Consider the following 20,788-nt stretch of genomic DNA (forward strand, 5'->3'; position numbering starts at 1 on the left):
TAGGCACTAAGGCACCAGAAGTCACCTGCGATGATATCATGACCAATGGCTGGAGGAGTGTCCAGGGATCTGTTAAGCAGTGAACTAATCAGTGATCAAACAATTAGCAATGTCACATTGTTAAATCTGGAAGATCAAACTCATCTGCCATGTAATCTGCCATTTGCAAACCCAATAAGGCAGAATTAAGTGGCTAACATGGAGAAGGTGGCAGAAAAAGCCCCCCAAAAATTGATAAAGCATATCAGCACTGATGAAGGAGTAGTGTTATTACTTGACCTGGGGCACAAATCATGCAAGCAAAAAAGGGAGTAGTAGTAGATGGAGTAATAGGAGAACAAGGCAAACAAGGGAAACTCCTGAATGTCATAAAACACTGAAACTAAGTGGGAATATGATAGAACTGGCAGCGAACGCAGGTGAAGCATACAAAGGAGCGCGTAAAGCCCTTTCAGATAGAGCTATCATGTATGCACTTGAGCAATCTATTGATCCTCTACATGTCCAAAATTGCACAACAGAGGTTACACTTATGGAAGGGATGAGGAGCAACATGTGGAATGTATGAGAGGATTGGAGAACACTTCAGCAATGTCTATCATGAATGAAAGTGGCAGTCTCATTGAGCCTCCTAAAAATACAGAGAACGCTCTTTTGCTCCATTTCCACTGTTTAGTCAAATAATTAAGGACGGGATGGCTGAAATGGGATTGACAGAGGCTGTGGATAAATCTGTGGTAAGCGTACAGGATAGGCCCAAGGGCACTGCAGCTGGAACCCTGGATTGTAAACAGGGCAAAGGATGGCATGGTTGAGAAAGACTTTGACCACGGGTTAGCTGCCTAGCAGACATGAGCTATCAATCAGGATCTGCTTCTCTCACTGTCCCCTAGTACAATGGATGCCTCTTTTTCTGATTATGACCATATTGATAACAGAGACCCAGAAGGAGGGATAACAGGATCACTCCTCGCATGGGCAGCAAGAGTGTACAATATGTTTAGGGTCTTGAAGGGAGACATTCAGGCCTTGACTGAGCATAGGGATAATTGCCTTACAATAATAATACATAAGTCTGTTGGCATTATAGAGAATTTGACATCTGCTCTGGTAGATAGCCATCTTGCTGCTCAAGGTAGGAAGAACAAGACATATTTCCACCCCTCAGAAGGATGATTCTGCCCAAACAGATTTAGATCTAAAGGGGCTATGATAAGAGACTTTGAGGCAGCACCAAGTAGGTTTAAATAATACATACGATAAGGTCAAAGGTGATATGAAGAGATGCAAAAATATAATTCTGGTCTGACTTATGCCAACCTGTAAGGTGATCCAAAGGCAGGTCCTACAATGCAATGAGGACGTCTCTGCAGCGGTAGAGGTTAAGGATTTGACAGAGACTGCTTGCACAGTGACAGACACACATCAGAAGGTAGCGGGAACAGATGGATTGGATTGTGCCTGCAGGAATAGCATCAGACAATCAGTGGATGTATATAACAAGTCCAGCTTGTTCATCTGGAGGTCGATGAGACTAATCCCCTAGATCGGTGGAGAAAGATGAATTTGGTATGCACATTTAAGGGAAGAACAACTGTAATAAGACATTGGGCCTCATTACGACCCAGGCGTTGGACCTTGGGGCTAATAGCACCATGGTCCATGCCGGTAACTTACCGACTCCGCCATGGCGGAATGGGGAATTACCACCCCATTCCGAGGTTGGCGGGGCGGTAATTCTCCATGCCGCCATGGCCCTTCCCCATTTTCGGCCCATAGGGCTCAGTGGGAATGGGGAAGGCGCTAATTATGGCACCGTAAATCACGGTGCCGTAATTAGCTCCTAGGTCCCTTTGCGGGTTGGTTTTTTAACGCCTGCTAAAAGCAGGCATTAAAGTGCAACCCGCAAAGGGACCTCATAATCAGGCGTTAAGAGTTTAAAGGCGCCGACGCCTTTTACAGCGCCGTTAACCCCTTAACGCCTGGGTTGTAATGAGGCCCATTGTACTAGAGAACTTTAGTGAAAGAAATACCCTCTATACTAGATGTAAATGACATCTCATGCAAAATGTTCTCGACTGGGAGGATATTATCCGACTGTATGTTTCATTGAGGGTGTAGTGTCCATTGCAGTATTGGAAATCCTTTTATTATATTGTGCATATTCAATTGTAAAGAAACACTTGCAGTAAGAGGGATAATGGTATATGAGGACTGCCACTCTAAGATCTGTCAGTTGCATGATACCTGCCATAGTATGCTAACAGGTCCCTTGATAGTGCAAGTAGAGACAGTGGGTACCTGCATAACTCAGCCGGCAGCCTCTCCGAAAACGAAAAGTCATTGCTGGACTGCTCAAGGAAAGTACTTGAGCGTCTTCTAAAGGAGACCTCTGGATGGGGCCCTGGTTCACGCCACAGCAAGGTGATGCTCTATCACTGCAGGGGCCAATTATGGCGCAGTAATCTCTAATGCAGTGTGATGGGAGGGCAGCTAGGGATTTATTGCCTGAGGGCTAACAGCACAGAAACAAGAAGAACCACACACAGAAGGGCTCAAGACAAATCATGGAGAGGGTGTTAAGACAAACTCCCTGAGGATAATTACCTGGAATATAGCAGGAGTAAAAAACAAGGCACATTATGTGGGAAGGTGTCAGTGGTTAGAATCTTTTTTTATATAATTTACCTCCAAGAAACATGGTTAGAGAATCCCATGTTGCTTGATGATCTTTTCCCTGCCTTTGATATTTTTACGGTAAATTTAGAAAGAAAGATAGGCAAAGGGCAAAGGGGGATAGCTACATTGGAATGGAAGCAGTTGTCAGGGCCAGCTGCACAATGTATGCAGGCAAGTGACCTTGCACTGTACATTGGTGTCTGTTGCTCGGTACAAAGGATTAAGCAGTTTCTCTCCATTATTAATGTGTATTTTGCTCCAAAAGCTCCAGAGCGAAGTACTTTTGGGAAAAGGATGGCCCATAAGATCTGCTACTGAATGGATGCTTGTGGGTAGTCTGCTGTCGGTGGGGGATCTGCATGCCAAATTAGGAACTAACCCGGTAGCAGGAGATGGGGAAACACCAGTAGAGAACATTATAGGCATTCTGAGAAGGAAGCTAAATAACCAAGCACATGATGCAAGAAGAAAGGTCTTTGCATTCCTACCTGCTAGTTGAAATAAATGTCTGATGTAAGGGAGATACACCATCAAAATGTACGTTTGAGTGTGTGGGTAGGAAATCAATCATCGATTTCGCTATTGTGGAAGCCCTCTCTTTTTCTAAAGTGATACCATTTGAAATCACTGAGAGGTCGGAGAGTATTCATTACCCTATGGTGTTTTTGTGGCAAAGACACAATAAAAGGAGATATGTCCGCAGAAACAGCCAGCAATGGTTGAAAGTATAAGGAAAGTTGGGAGAGATGAGCTGGATCTCCTTATGCAGGGACCTGTGGTGCAAATGTTAGGAATCATCATGTATAATGAGAATGATCAAAGAAGGATCATTTTATATTATGAAAGTCTCACAGAGTTTATACAAGATAAACCAGTGACACCCCTGGGAAAGGAGTACAGCAGGGGAAGAAGAAAGGCAGGAGATGCCACATGGTTTGATGTAGAGTGCAGACACGCACAATGGAGACTGAAGCAGAGTGTAAGGGGAGATATTATCTAGGTCACTGGTTTCTATGAACACAAATGTGCGTATAAAAAACTGTTAAAAGAAAAGAAAGACCAGTTTACAGAAAAACAGTGGGATCACTTACATAGGGTCGTCCAAGAAAATAATGTTAACGCTTTCTGGAGATTGGTTGCATAGGGAAAATTAAAAAGGGGACATTGGCTCCATGAAACACATGTGTAGTTGCGCCGCGCAATCAATAAAATATCATATCATATCATAGCCCTTCTGGCAGCTGGAGAACGCATTTTGAAGGAGTGTTAAATAATTCAGAGATAGATAAAAGAGGTGGGAAGTATGTAGCACAGAATCCTATAGAACAACTCATTTGTACTCAAGAGGAAATCAGGACGTACATCTCCTGACTAAAAATAGGTAAAGCTGCAGGTCCGGATGGGCTAAAACCAGGAATATTGGTATGGATGGCAGAATGGTGGGTTCCTCTGTTGACACGGGTTTCTAATGTAATAGTGCCCACATGGAAATGCCCAAGCTCATGGAACAGGAGCCTATTAGTACCGATTTTCAAAACGGGTAAAATAACGGATCTTCACTCTTACCAGCACGTTTTCCTTCTTGATATTTCAAGCAAAACATTCACAGGATGCCTGGCAGCTCGGTTACTGATGTGAGCAATAGAGAACGGGAAACTATCAGATAATCAAGCGGGGTTCAGGAAAGGATTCTCGGCACCGCACAAATGCTTTTTTCTACAAACTATCATTGAAAACTATACAAGGGTTACAGGTGAAAGAGTATGTGTAGCCTTCCTCGATTTAGCCAAAGCGTTTGATTCAGTAAACAGGGATCTTTTGCGGGGAAAGCTGTCTAAATAGGGGTGATGTGGGCTTGCTTCAGATGATACAGCTGGTATATGGTGACACCTCAGTTGAGATTCGGTTTGTGCAGGGGGGAATATGTACTCAAAGGATATTATGACAAGTAGAGGTGTAAGACAGGGGTGTGGTTTGACCTCTTATTTCTTCTCTCTGTTTCTGTTTGGTATTAATCCACATGACCTTTCTGCTAAAGTCATGCCACCAAAATTAAATAGTGCCTTGCTCTATGCCAATGACACAGCATTGATAGTTCTCACATAAGGGGAATTCCAGCAGAGTCTGCAGATCATTTCTTAAAGAATCTCAAGCTGACACTGAACTTATCTAAACCAAAGATGTATTGTTCAGTAGAGGTAAAGTGCAGGGAAGGTGGTGTATTAAGAAAGAATAGAAGTGGTGCCATCATATTCACTGCAGGCAGCCGATGCGAGGTGAGAAAGGCCATCCGGGCCCTGCACACCTCTATTGGTGGCAACTAGGCCCCCAGACCCCCGGCGCATCCCTCTCCCACCCCGCACCCTCTTCCTGTGTCCCGCTCCCCTCCCGCCTCCCATCCCGCCCATCCCCGCTCTGATTGGGCCGTGAGCCCTGGCTGAAAGGGTCTAGCGACCCTCCTCGCGCCGGCCCCTGCATTCACTGCAGGCAGCCGACACGAGGTGAGAAAGGCCATCCGGGCCCTGCACACCTTTATTGGTGGCAACTAGGCCCCCAGACCCCCGGCGCATTCCTCTCCCACCCCGCACCCTCTTCCTAGGTCCCGCGCCCCTCCCGCCTCCCATCCCGCCCATCCCCGCTCTGATTGGGCCGTGAGCCCTGGCTGAAAGGGTCTAGCGACCCTCCTCGCGCCGGCCCCTGCATTCACTGCAGGCAGCCGACGCGAGGTGAGAAAGGCCATCCGGGCCCTGCACACCTCTGTTGGTGGCAACTAGGCCCCCAGACCCCCGGCGCATCCCTCTCCCACCCCGCACCCTCTTCCTGTGTCCCGCTCCCCTCCCGCCTCCCATCCCGCCCATCCCCGCTCTGATTGGGCCGTGAGCCCTGGCTGAAAGGGTCTAGCGACCCTCCTCGCGCCGGCCCCTGCATTTCACTGCAGGCAGCCGACGCGAGGTGAGAAAGGCCATCCGGGCCCTGCACACCTCTATTGGTGGCAACTAGGCCCCCAGCCCCCCGGCGCATCCCTCTCCCACCCCGCACCCTCTTCCTGTGTCCCGCTCCCCTACCGCCTCCCATCCCGCCCATCCCCGCTCTGATTGGGCCGTGAGCCCTGGCTGAAAGGGTCTAGCGACCCTCCTCACGCCGGCCCCTGCATTTCACTGCAGGCAGCCGACGCGAGGTGAGAAAGGCCATCCGGGCCCTGCACACCTCTATTGGTGGCAACTAGGCCCCCAGACCCCTGGCGCATCCCTCTCCCACCCGGCACCCTCTTCCTGGGTCCCGCTCCCCTCCCGCCTCCCATCCCGCCCATCCCCGCTCTGATTGGGCCATGAGCCCTGGCTGAAAGGGTCTAGCGACCCTCCTCGCGCCGGCCCCTGCATTTCACTGCAGGCAGCCGACGCGAGGTGAGAAAGGCCATCCGGGGCCTGCACACCTCTATTGGTGGCAACTAGGCCCCCAGACCCCCGGCGCATCCCTCTCCCACCCCGCACCCTCTTCCTGTGTCCCGCTCCCCTCCCGCCTCCCATCCCGCCCATCCCCGCTCTGATTGGGCCGTGAGCCCTGGCTGAAAGGGTCTAGCGACCCTCCTCGCGCCGGCCCCTGCATTTCACTGCAGGCAGCCGACGCGAGGTGAGAAAGGCCATCCGGGCCCTGCACACCTCTATTGGTGGCAACTAGGCCCCCAGACCCCCGGCGCATCCCTCTCCCACCCTGCACCCTCTTCCTGTGTCCCGCTCCCCTCCCGCCTCCCATCCCGCCCATCCCCGCTCTGATTGGGCCGTGAGCCCTGGCTGAAAGGGTCTAGCGACCCTCCTCGCGCCGGCCCCTGCATTTCACTGCAGGCAGCCGACGCGAGGTGAGAAAGGCCATCCGGGCCCTGCACACCTCAATTGGTGGCAACTAGGCCCCCAGACCCCCGGCGCATCCCTCTCCCACCCCGCACCCTCTTCCTGTGTCCCGCTCCCCTCCCGCCTCCCATCCCGCCCATCCCCGCTCTGATTGGGCCGTGAGCCCTGGCTGAAAGGGTCTAGCGACCCTCCTCGCGCCGGCCCCTGCATTTCACTGCAGGCAGCCGACGCGAGGTGAGAAAGGCCATCCGGGCCCTGCACACCTCTATTGGTGGCAACTAGGCCCCCAGACCCCCGGCGCATCCCTCTCCAACCCCGCACCCTCTTCCTGTGTCCCGCTCCCCTCCCGCCTCCCATCCCGCCCATCCCCGCTCTGATTGGGCCGTGAGCCCTGGCTGAAAGGGTCTAGCGACCCTCCTCGCGCCGGCCCCTGCATTTCACTGCAGGCAGCCGACGCGAGGTGAGAAAGGCCATCCGGGCCCTGCACACCTCTATTGGTGGCAACTAGGCCCCCAGACCCCCGGCGCATCCCTCTCCCACCCCGCACCCTCTTCCTTTGTCCCGCTCCCCTCCCGCCTCCCATCCCGCCCATCCCCGCTCTGATTGGGCCGTGAGCCCTGGCTGAAAGGGTCTAGCGACCCTCCTCGCGCCGGCCCCTGCATTCACTGCAGGCAGCCGACGCGAGGTGAGAAAGGCCATCCGGGCCCTGCACACCTCTATTGGTGGCAACTAGGCCCCCAGACCCCCGGCGCATCCCTCTCCCACCCCGCACCCTCTTCCTGTGTCCCGCTCCCCTCCCGCCTCCCATCCCGCCCATCCCCGCTCTGATTGGGCCGTGAGCCCTGGCTGAAAGGGTCTAGCGACCCTCCTCGCGCCGGCCCCTGCATTTCACTGCAGGCAGCCGACGCGAGGTGAGAAAGGCCATCCGGGCCCTGCACACCTCTATTGGTGGCAACTAGGCCCCCAGACCCCCGGTGCATCCCTCTCCCACCCCGCACCCTCTTCCTGGGTCCCGCTCCCCTCCCGCCTCCCATCCCGCCCATCCCCGCTCTGATTGGGCCGTGAGCCCTTCATCACTGGTCCTCCCAAGGCAGCCCTCTGCCCGGCAGCCCCAGCGGCTAAGGGCCCCATGGCCAAGGGCGGCTCCAACAGAGGCGGCTCCAGGAAGTGTCAGCAGGTGTCCGCAGGGGACGCCAAGGAAGCCAACAACCAACAGACACCACCAAAGCCGTGAGTGTGGTATGGGTAGGGGAGTAGAGCAATCACTCCACTCCAGAAAGCCCATGCCACTCTATCTTACTAGACGGAATTGTGAAAGTTAGCATGTCCACTCCTAGACGGAATTGTGAAAGTTAGCATGTCCACCCTAGAACTGTGAAAGTTAGTATGTCCACCCTAGAACTGTGAAAGTTAGCATGTCCACTCCTAGACGGAATTGTGAAAGTTAGCATGTCCACCCTAGAACTGTGAAAGTTAGCATGTCCACCCTAGAACTGTGAAAGTTAGCATGTCCACCCTAGAACTGTGAAAGTTAGCATGTCCACCCTAGAACTGTGAAAGTTAGCATGTCCACTCCTAGACGGAATTGTGAAAGTTAGCATGTCCACCCTAGAACTGTGAAAGTTAGCATGTCCACCCTAGAACTGTGAAAGTTAGCATGTCCACCCTAGAACTGTGAAAGTTAGCATGTCCACCCTAGAACTGTGAAAGTTAGCATGTCCACCCTAGAACTGTGAAAGTTAGCATGTCCACTCCTAGAGGGAATTGTGAAAGTTAGCATGTCCACCCTAGAACTGTGAAAGTTAGCATGTCCACCCTAGAACAGTGAAAGTTAGCATGTCCACCCTAGAACTGTGAAAGTTAGCATGTCCACTCCTAGACGGAATTGTGAAAGTAAGCATGTCCACTCTAGAACTGTGAAAGTTAGCATGTCCACCCTAGAACTGTGAAAGTTAGCATGTCCACCCTAGAACTGTGAAAGTTAGCATGTCCACCCTAGAACTGTGAAAGTTAGCATGTCCACCCTAGAACTGTGAAAGTTAGCATGTCCACCCTAGAACTGTGAAAGTTAGCATGTCCACTCCTAGACGGAATTGTGAAAGTAAGCATGTCCACTCTAGAACTGTGAAAGTTAGCATGTCCACCCTAGAACTGTGAAAGTTAGCATGTCCACCCTAGAACTGTGAAAGTTAGCATGTCCACCCTAGAACTGTGAAAGTTAGCATATCCACCCTAGAACTGTGAAAGTTAGCATGTCCACTCCTAGAGGGAATTGTGAAAGTTAGCATGTCCACCCTAGAACTGTGAAAGTTAGCATGTCCACCCTAGAACTGTGAAAGTTAGCATGTCCACCCTAGAACTGTGAAAGTTAGCATGTCCACCCTAGAACTGTGAAAGTTAGCATGTCCACTCCTAGACGGAATTGTGAAAGTAAGCATGTCCACTCTAGAACTGTGAAAGTTAGCATGTCCACCCTAGAACTGTGAAAGTTAGCATGTCCACTCCTAGACGGAATTGTGAAAGTTAGCATGTCCACCCTAGAACTGTGAAAGTTAGCATGTCCACTCCTAGACGGAATTGTGAAAGTTAGCATGTCCACTCCTAGACGGAATTGTGAAAGTTAGCATGTCCACTCTAGAACTGTGAAAGTTAGCATGTCCACTCCTAGACGGAATTTGCGAAAGTTAGCATGTCCACTCTAGAACTGTGAAAGTTAGCATGTCCACCCTAGAACTGTGAAAGTTAGCATGTCCACTCCTAGACGGAATTGTGAAAGTTAGCATGTCCACTCCTAGACGGAATTGTGAAAGTTAGCATGTCCACTCTAGAACTGTGAAAGTTAGCATGTCCACTCCTAGACGTAATTGTGAAAGTTAGCATGTCCACTCCTAGACGGAACTGTGAAAGTTAGCATGTCCACTCTAGAACTGTGAAAGTTAGCATGTCCACTCCTAGACGGAATTTGTGAAAGTTAGCATGTCCACTCTAGAACTGTGAAAGTTAGCATGTCCACTCCTAGATGGAATTGTGAAAGTTAGCATGTCCACTCTAGAACTGTGAAAGTTAGCATGTCCACTCCTAGACAGAGTTGTGAAAGTTAGCATGTCCACTCTAGAACTGTGAAAGTTAGCATGTCCACTCCTAGACGGAATTGTGAAAGTTAGCATGTCCACTCTAGAACTGTGAAAGTTAGCATGTCCACTCCTAGACGGAACTATGAAAGTTAGCATGTCCACTCTAGAACTGTGAAAGTTAGCATGCCCACTCCTAGACGGAATTGGGAAAGTTAGCATGCCCACTCCTAGACGGAATTGCGAAAGTTAGCATGTCCACTCTTAGATGGAATTGTGAAAGTTAGCATGTGAAAGGTGCATTTAGAAAGTGTGCCCTACAGCCTCTCCGTCAAGCTTAGAAATGTGCCAATAGCCTCTCTGGTAAATTGAATTTAGATGTGTGCCCAAGATCCTCTGTGAAAGATGCATTTAGAAGTGAGCCCAATAGCCACTCTGTGAAAATTGCATTCAGTAGTGTGCCCAATAGACACTCTGGAAAGCTGCATTTAGAAATGTACCCAATAGACACTCTGGAATGCTCCATTAGAAGTGTGCCCAATAACCTCGCTGTGAATTTAGTAGTGTTCCCAATAACCACTCTGTGAAAGTTGCTTTCAGAAGTGTGCCCAACAACCCCTCTGTGAATTTAGAGGTGTACCCATTAGCCGCAATGAGAGTTACATCTAGAGGTGTGCCCAATAGCCTCTCTGGTAAATTGAATTTATAAAAGTTCCTAATAGCCTCGCTGGAAAACTGAATTCAGAAGTATCCCCAATAGCCTCGCAGGAAAATGAAGTTAATATTGCGCCCAGTAGCCTCTCTGTGGAAAATTGAATTTAGATATGGGCCCAATATCCTCTGTGAAAGCGGCATTTATAAGTGTGCCCATTAGCCACGCTGTGAAAGCTGCATTTAGAAGTGCTACCAATAGCATCTGTGAAAGTTGATTATAGAAGTGCATCCAATAGACACCCTGGAAAGTCTCAAGTAGAAGTTTTCCCAATAGCCTCTCTGGAAAATTGAACCTAGAAATGTAGCCCAGTAGACGCTCTGTGAAAATTTGCATTTAGAAGTTTACCCAATAGCCTCCGCGAATGTTACACTTAGAAGTGTGCCTAATAGCCTGGCTGATAAACTGAATTTAGAAATATTCCCAATAGCCTCTGTATGGAAAATTGTACTTAGAAGTTCGGCCGGTAGCCTCTCTGGGAAAGTGATTTTAGAAGTTTGCACATTGAAAGAGCATATAACCATTCTTACCACACCCCACGCTTACTCTATCCTTTACATCACCACTCAAGTAGAACACAGAGATACTATGACACCATTCGGTATAACTGTTCCCATACGAACATCCACCGCTTACTCCACATCATTCTATGTAAACACTGCTGGTCTCACACCCCCAGCCAGGCGTTTTCCTCAGGCCTAACGCAGCCACATCCGTTCCGGATAAATCCTGCCAGAACGAACACATTCTCCTGATCTCTCAACCACCACACCTACCAATAAGAATCAGCTATTACATGTGTACCGCACGAGCTGCACACATATCCGGTGCACACACGCACCTTTTGACTCTCCCTACTCTCTCTACTGATCTGAACTTCGGTTCCCAAGGGCGTTCAACCTACCAGCACCTTCAGACCATACCAATGGTATATAAGGCGCTATATAAGTGCAAAATAACAATAACAATAACAATATAAACATCTTCGGGTCATCTTTGCCAAGAAAGGGCGATGGTCCACCCATGTAAATCAGACAGCTAAGCAGATGGATGTAAGCCCAATGGGGCTCCAAGGGTTTTATAATTTGTATGGCGGGGAAAGGTTGAATAAGTGAATAGATGTGTTGAACCACAAGACAGATACAGAGACGATATATGGAAGTGTGCTGTGGGGCTTTGCCCCTTGTGTAAAACTGCACATGGCTCAGAATGTTTTCCTGAGAAAGCTGGTGGGGCTTTCAACAGCAACTCTTGAGTATGCTCTGTGACGTGAGCTGGGGATACCTAGCATGGGACCACAGGCTTGTGGTCGATTCGTTCAGTTCTTTCTGAAAGTACACGTTGATGCTTTTTTAAACTCCAATTTAAAGAATGCTTTAATGGAAATGTTAAGCTGTACTATAAAGGGCAAATATCAATGGCTTTCTCAGCGTGTGGCTTTGTTGGAAAAATGGGGGTTGTGTAATATAGACTGAGTATGTGTCTTGATATAGTAGCCCAGATGACTGGAAGGACCTGTGTGGATTTCCACTTCACGGTCTTTGATTGTTATTTTTTTGTTATTCAGGTATGTTAAATTCTCTTTTGTGAAAAAAATGATACTGAAATTCAAAGTGGTTTAAAAGCCCGACATCCTGCTAGAGCTCTTATGAAGAGTAAGGTACTTGCTAATCTGCCCACTGCAGCCTGCTCTCTATGTGTAACAGTGGACCTTAGTGATACTTGCTCACTGCTGCCTGCCCACGGTGTTAATTGAAGCCTGCTGCGACACCTACCCCCTGCTTTTGCCACCCACACCATGGTGCCCAATCTCACAAGTAAACTTGCTTGGAAGACTCTCAGCAGTCGCTCTACCTCCATCACCACAGCATTTGCTGTCTTACTCCCTCTAGCCACCCACCACCACATCACTACGCTCACTAACTCTCCCTAGATTCAACCTCCACTGCACCACTCCACTCCCGCTCCCCACCTGCATGCCATCATGTCCAGCCTCAGCACCACCCAACAGCCTCTAAACCCACACTTAGCCACCTCATGCTCACCATCCACCAGACGCACCAGACAAACCTCAACCATTACATCTCATTTACTCCCCCATGTCCACAGCTCACTGTATTCTCTGCCTGGGCTCCCGTTCCTCCCTCAATCGCACCACACACCTCATACACATGCACATACAAAAATTCACACCCACAGCACACACTACGCCTGACACAGGCCGCATCCATGCCAGCATCAAGCCCAATTCCACACCCACTCCACACCTGAAATGTGCCCTCCTGAACATTCGCTCACTTCCAGCACACGGCCTAGAAATACACAATCTGGACCTCGATTTACAACCAGGACCTCGATTTATTGGCCATCACAGAAACATGGCTTCATGGAGCATCCGGCCCTATGGTCGCTCTCGCACTCGCCTGTGACTACACCATTTTCGCACAGGACAGACTAGGTCGCACAGGTGAGGAGTAGGCCTCATCTTTAATGAAACCCTCACCATCAGACCTGTTAGACATTCCTCGGAAAGCAATTCTGACATCCTATCTGTCAAGCTTGCACTGTCCCCCAACAACACCACCAACATACACATACTATATTGCCCCCCTGGTCTCCCATCATATTTCCAGGGACACCTCACCCACCTACTCAGCAATAACATCAAAGGCTCTACTAAGACCCTTCTTCTTGAAGATTTTAAAATAGGATTTAATGACTCCAATGATAAAGCCACCACCTCCCACACTAAAGAGCTCACTGACCTAGAATTCACGCACAAGGCCTCATTACGAGGCTGGCGCTTTCGTAATGAAGGGTGTCGGTATGGGATCAGCACCGTTCATTACGGGATGTCTTATTACAACGTCCTTTCCGGGTTCCCGCGAGCGGACCAAGGAGCTAATAACAGGCCCGTTATTAACTCCATCCCCATTCCCATTGAGCCTTATGGGGGCTGGGGATGGGAATTGGGATTGGTTTTGTGAATGAGGAATTACCGGGTCCCCAAAGGTTGGAATGACCCAGTAATTCCTCATTTACAGAACCCGGAGCTGGAACTCGGTATGGAGGCAGCCATGCCCTTACTAAGGGCATGGCTGCCTCCATACTCGTAATTAGGCCCAAAAAGTCTCAAGCCCTACACACTCCAAAGACCGCACCCTTGATTGGGTTGCAGACCACAATTGTTTAACCACTGTCACAGCCAACACAGCCTTGCCATGAACAAACCACAACTGTATTGAGTTCACCCTCCCCTTTTCTTCCACGCCAAAAATCCTCCCACCGGCTCCCACTGATCAAGTAAGAAGTTCCAAAAGAATCACACAGGATAACCTACGACCTTACCTTAACATCCCAGCACTAGCCCCACCTTTCTCCAACGATCGGAACACCTTAGCAGACATATACAAAGATGCCCTCTCTACAGCCATCAACACCATAGCATCACTTGAAAACAAAAAGGAAAAAAAGTAGCTACCTAAACACTCCTGGTTCACTGAAGAACTACAGTCACTACGCTCCCTCAAAAGAGAGGCTCAGAAAAGCTGGCAAACCAACCCCAGTGACAACACTAAGAATTGATTTAACCTCATCTCCCACCAGTATAAAGATGCTATTACTAAAGCCAAAGCAAACTCCTTCAACGTCCGAATCTCTATTGCCAATTCACAATCTAAGGAAATCTTTGCCATCTTCAATGAACTCATCTCTCCTCTCCTGATGAGATCATTAAAGATGAAGCATGGTGTGCCAGTATCCAAGCTGCCATACTCAATAAAATTGAACTCCTCCCAAAAAAATTAAGGACCACTACAACGCTCTACCTCACCATGTTGAGCCTACACTATCTGACCCCACCTCCCCTACACCAAACACTACCAAACCTCGATTCACTTTCAGAGACATCACTAAACCCGAAGTGATCAGCCTCCTAAAAAACCTCAAACATTCCATGTGCAAAGGGGACATCTGTCCACCCAAGCTCATAAAGGACTGCACAGACCTCCCCGCTCCGCTCCTGACAGCCTTCATTAATGCCTCCTTTAGAACAGGCACCATTCCTACCAGCCTCAAAGAAGCATGGGTACGCCCCCTTCTGAAAAAGCCTACACCCAGCACAGCCAAATAATTATCGTCCCATAACCACTGTGCCATTCATCCTCAAGATCTTGGTTAAAGCAGTCCACTGCCAAATCCAACAATTCCTAGAGTCCCACTCCATTCTCAGGACTAAGCAATCAGGATTCTGTAAAGGTCACAGCATGGAAACGGCTCTGGTTGACCTCAAAAACCAAATCACCCAAATCATGGACAAAGGGAAGACAGCCCCCCAACTACTCCTTGACCTGTCAGCAGCTTTTAATTTGGTTGATCATAAAACACTCACCTCACACCTCTAACTTCTCAAATGAAGCAGCGCTATGGAAAACCTCCTTCCTGGAAGGCAGGGCAATGAAAGTATTCTCCAACATAGCCAATGCTGCCCCCACCACCATCCACTGTAGAGTCCCACATGGCTCCTGCACAGCACCCACATTATACAACTTGTTTACGACGCCCCTCTTCGACAAGCTTGACGCCCTTGGTATCACGTATACCAATTACGCCGACGATACTCAGGTACTAATACCTCTCACCAGCTCCTACAACAAGGACACCCAAGCTGTTAACTCTATATACACCACCATTCAAGCCTGGATGGCAGCCAATAGCCTCTGCCTCAATAGGGAGAAGACCAAAATCATCATATTAGGTCAAAAAACCACACTAGTAAAACTAGATAAATTGTATTCAAACTTCACCATTGCAAATACGACAATCCCTGTCTCCACATCTGTAAAGACTCTAGGTGTCTACATAGACTCAACACTTTCCATGACTAGGCAGGTCAGCGCCATCACCTCTGCCTCAGTCCACACCACCAAACTCATCAACGCAATTAAACCATACCTAGCAAAGCCAAACTGCCTATCAATAGCTAGAGCCACCATTGGCGCAAAACTAGACTATTGCAACGCCCTCGTAGCAGGTACATCCACAAAAAACCTTAACCGACTCCAAGTCACGCAAAACAATGCCCTAAGAGCTGCCCTGAGCCTTCCCAAAAGGGAACACATTTCCCTTGCCAGAAAGGAAGCTCACTGGCTTCCAGTTCAAGAGTGCATCACATTTAAAATACTCACTCTCACCCACAAATTTCTTAACCTCACTGCCCCATCACACCTTGCTGAGACTATAACCAAATCCAACTCAGCACGACCCACTAGGACTTACTACGCCAACCAACTACACATCCCACACATCAACAGAGCCAAAGCTGGAGGGCTGAGCTTCCCCTACATAGCTGCCAAGCTATGGAATACTCTACCCCCATATATCAGAGCGGAAAACTCTCTCCCTGCCTTCCGGAAAAAAATCAAAACCTCCCTTTTTATCTAAGCCCTGCATGTTCTTACCTTTGTAAAAGATTCCATGCAAAACTGTATACATGTAACTGAACTTGTCATCTGTCCTTGCCTGTAACTAAGCTTTCTGTCTGTAACAAGCCCCACAATGCCTCCGGGCTGTTGCATGCTCTACAAATCTGAATAAATAAATAAGGAAGGACAGCAGAACAAGTACCCTTGGCCAATACAGTCAAGAAGCTAAGAGGATACACCCAAGGGCTCCAGATCAATATTAGAGAGAATAATGATAAAGCCTTTGCCAAGCTAGGAAATAGAAGCCTGAAATTGTCCCTGAAGATGCTCAAACTGACCAGAATGCATTGGACACCTATTTCACAGGCCTTCTCTTCACCTTTTTTGGAATAAAAATACCCTACAGACTTTTAAACCACTTTGAATAGCAGTATCATTTTTTCAAAAAAGAGAATTTAACAGACCTGGGCAATGAATAAATAATGAGCAAAGAACATAAAGTGAAAATACACACAGGTCCTTCCAGTCGTCTGGGTTACTATACCCAGATACATATTCAGTCAATTTTACATATCACTCCATTGTGCAAATGGAGAGTTATCTGGCGACTGAGCCAAATAATTTATAAAACAGGGACATATATTGTTTTATAAAAACACCATTGTGAGTACACAGCGGTGCCCGCTCAACCCCAACTTGTATTCCAAGGTTGTGTAATATAGAGCAATTATGCATATTGCCAAAAGAGCAAAGGAAAAGGCTGGTTTTAGAATGTGCTGATAAAGAGAAATGGGATTATACCCAGGAACATATGGTAAGGGTCCCATCAATGAACGTGTATGGGGAGAGCTGTGCTGTAAAGAGCCCCTGATATTTTATTACAAAGGTAAACTCTCACGAGTGCAGGAGATTTATTTTAATATTCAGGTTAAATGTATTCCCAGTGCGTACCAGGAACCCATCGTAAGGTGTGGAGAGGAAATGTCCTTGCAGGATGGTTATGCCTGGGAACCTTTTACATGTCCTGTTAGTATGTGCATTTAATATTGGACCAAGAAGAAAATGGTTAAGACCACTTGTTTTGCAGAATAATGTTAGAAACTGTGCCGAGGCTATGTTTTTAATAATACACTTTATGGATTTGAATGTTATGCTTGATATTGTAAATTGTGTGGACAAATCTTTGGGGGGCATATGCAAACCTTTTGATAGGACAATATTTATGAATGTAATATTATAGTATGTATTTATCTGTTTTATGATGGATGTTAATGGTAAATACAGAATAAATGATGATTGACTGACGGAAAGGACGGCTCACCCAGAAAGGCACATTGAAATATTCTTTCAGGAATGTAATCCAAAGAATGATTCAAAGAAGTGGTGGGAGACACCCTTTTTTAAAAGGTAAAAGTCCACAGGTGATTAAACTAAAGCTACCCTGCTTTGGGGGACCAATCACTGTTCTTGGAATGAGTGGACTTTGCCCTTCTGACATCACACCCAAACTGCTTTGTGCTAGAGGAAGTGGAAGGGAAAAGAAAGAGAGAGAGGCAGAGAGAAACAAGATGGCAGACCATTTCCTAAACTATACAGATCTCTCCCTAGCTACACTAACCGTGCCCACTCCCATTTTCAATAGAATCAAAGGCCTTTATAAATGCAGCACACTGGTGTAAGGCCTAGCACTTTGCGAATGGTGCCCCGTTCCCAGGCCAGCTTACTGTGGAGTGGCTGTCACTGGGGAAAAGGTGTTACCTGACCTTAGAAAGGAGCAAAAAGAAGCAATCCCTCAAGGCTACTGTCCTGCCAGTGCACAGGGGAATTGTGTCTGGAATTAATACACATAACCCTTCCACTGCAGAACTGGGCCCACAGGATAACACTTGTGTGATCACAATTTAATGTGGCTGGGATAATTATGTGAGATGCTGGCCACCATACCCTATCTGAGGTATGCTTTACATTTACAGTTTGCCGTACCACCTGGACAGGATCCACACAGTTATGTTGTTTTGCAGAAGAGCTGCATATCTTAAATGCAGCCTGTGTGCTGCAGAGACTTGGTGGAAACTACAGCTGTTAGAAGGGCACCTTTGACCATTGAAACTGCCCTGTGCCACTGGTAGTGCAGGTGTACTGAGGCAGCAGGTCATAAGTACACACTATGCTTTTGGCATGGGATTTATGAAAGGGGAATCTGATAGGGAATTGTTTCTTTCAGAGATGAATTGCCTGCATAATTGTATTAATTAATAACATTAAATAAAAGCCAGAGCTCCTACACCATTGCCATATGGCAATTACTCACAGAGCCATAGATGCAGATCCTCAGCCTGAGTCACACACAAAACTGGGGGGAATATCCCTGTCTAAGGTAGTCAGCCCAAGCAAGCTGTGTGGGTTTCTGAATCTGGGTGTGCCTGGTGGATGGAACATATTACAGGAACTGTGGAGGATTGGAAACTGTTGGAGGTGAGAGGATGAGTATGAAGAGGAGGTAGAGAGCTAGGAAGAGACTTTGGTGGAATCACAAATGGAAAGAGAGGGTCAGAGTTTGAAGGAGGTAACATCAAGATGACATGATGGCTAAATAGAGAAGGTTGTTACATGTGTCTGAGACAATTGGAAAGGCAAGAAGTTATGAAGAGGCAGGGGGCTTTGCCCAAAGCAAATGGAAGAGGAGGGAGGAGGCATGAAACCCAACTAGAAATATAAGAGCAGTGAGGAGCCAAGAAGGAAAATCAACCCAGTGTACTACTTGAAAGGTTGAAAGGTAGGGGGTGATGCTGTGGACTGGAGAGTGGTAGTCAACACTCCTGGATGCAACTGAAATCCCCTAGAAGCTTCAGCTAATACCATCAAAACATTGTATCATTTCATTTATGCAAATGCGAGGTACAGATACAGGAGTCCAAAGGTTTTTGTGTTTTTCATTACTGTTATGTTAGACATTTTGGAAGAATCTCTCTTTTGGATTCATGCTGCAACACTGTCATTAACACAATGGCCCTCATTACGACCCTGGCGGAAAGCGACTGACCGGAGCGCCACAGCGTAAATAGCGTTTCCGCCATTGTACGAAGGAGCAAAGTGCGGCCCATTCCGACCCATCGGGCACGAGCACCACGCCACGGCGGAAGTGCAAAGTCCGCGATGGCGGAACTGACCCCAAAACGGCCCACACCGCCGCCGTACGGCGCCCTAGGTGCAATACCGCCACCCCTCTTAGCGGTCACCGCAGTGTGCGCCTACCGGAAAGTACGGTGCCCGGAAATATACGGAAACGGAAGTTAAAACATGGGCCCGGAACGGGAAACATCCCGGCGTACACCTATAAAAACACTAAAACCACACAACCACTAAAATCACTACCCTGAAACACACCCCAACCCGTCAACCACCCTAGCGAAACCAAGAAAAATGGGAAAAGTAGCGAAGAAAGCGTGCGACCGCAAGCGGCAGGTCCACTTCTCCCGTGAGGAACTCACCGTGCTAACAGAGACCCTCCAGGAGAATGCTGCCGTCGTCTTCTCCACGCAAATGACCAGAACGGCACTTGCAAACAAGAAGACCATATGGGCTCTTGTGGCACAGCGGGTAAGTGCGGTGGGGACCGCACCCCGCACCCCACAGCAATGCCGCAAGCGATGGGACGACCTGCGGATACGCGTCCGCAGCATACTCTCTGCCAACCGCAACATTGCCACAGCCACCGGGGGAGGTCCTGAATCACCCATCAAGTTGACCCCCTGGGAAGAAATCTGTGCCTCCACCATCGGAATGGAGAGCATAGAGGGAGTCGGAGGGATGGAGAAAGGAGTGCAGACATCCGAAGATTCAGGTAGGTGGGCCAGATAAAACAATGCCAAATCCACACAGTCCATCCATGTGAAGTACCATGCGTCCACATAGTGCAACAGAAACACATGTCCAGGAGAACGTCCACACACATCGGCCTGAAAGCGCACGTCAAAACCCACAATAAATACATAAATAATTAAAAACCCCTAATACACGCACTACACGTGCAGCAGGCACACCCTAACTGCAGGCTGCCAAACAACTGCACCCTCACTCCACACACAAATCAAAGCACCTCCAAGACCCCGACCCAAATCACCCTCAGGTACCACCCCAATGCATGTGATACAATGCCATTCCAATTCCCACTGACCCATCAATAACCCTCGCCCTCCTTTACTCCACCACAGGGTCCGATCCAAACGACGAGCTACAGGACACCCCTACTAGCACACCTGCAAAGAGGGCCAAGACCAACGGCCAGAGACCCTCCACCTCAGCTGCACGCATCAAGACACGGCAGCAGCACAAATCAGGTGGCAGCACAGAGGAGGGAACATCAACAGGCACCCCAGCAGCCAGCATGCCCACAACACCACCACCACAGGTCCCCCCAATGGATGCCACAGAAGGCACTGCCTCTGGTGGCAGCAGCACCATAGGTGACACCCCATTGATGGCAGCATGCTCGGACACAGAAAACGGGGATGCCGAAGTCAGATCCATCCATGACCTGTCCCAATCCCCCTGTCTGTCCCATCCCGTACAACATGAGGATACCACGCAGGGGCACCCACAAGACGACGACTGGCCATCCCCCCCAAGCCCTGTGGCAAGGCAACATGAGGACAACAGCCCCTCTGTGACACCCCCGCAAATGGGCATGGCCCAGCAGAGGCAACAGTCCCTCGACCAGTTAATCGTGCAACAGCAGCAAATGGCCACGCTCCTCAAGGACCATGCCGATGAATGTGGGGGCACTAAGGCAGACATAGAAACATCAACTGAGACACTTAGGGCAGAAATGGAGAGAGGCACAGAGACGCTGAGGGCACAAATGGAGAGTAGCACCGAGAGCCTGAGAGTCCAAATGGAGAGAAGCACCGAGAGCCTGAGGGGGGAACTGCATGCGACGTCCAAAGACGTATGTGCCGAACTTGCCGCAGTGCGCCGTGTGCTCACTGAGCTCTCGCAAACCCTTAGGGACATGCATGGACGTGAGCAGGCAGACACATCATCCGTTGCAAGTTC

The sequence above is a fragment of the Ambystoma mexicanum genome, chromosome 12, assembly GCF_040938575.1.
Source record: "Ambystoma mexicanum isolate Mex_15411 chromosome 12, UKY_AmexF1_1, whole genome shotgun sequence".
NCBI classification, from domain to species: domain Eukaryota; kingdom Metazoa; phylum Chordata; class Amphibia; order Caudata; family Ambystomatidae; genus Ambystoma; species Ambystoma mexicanum.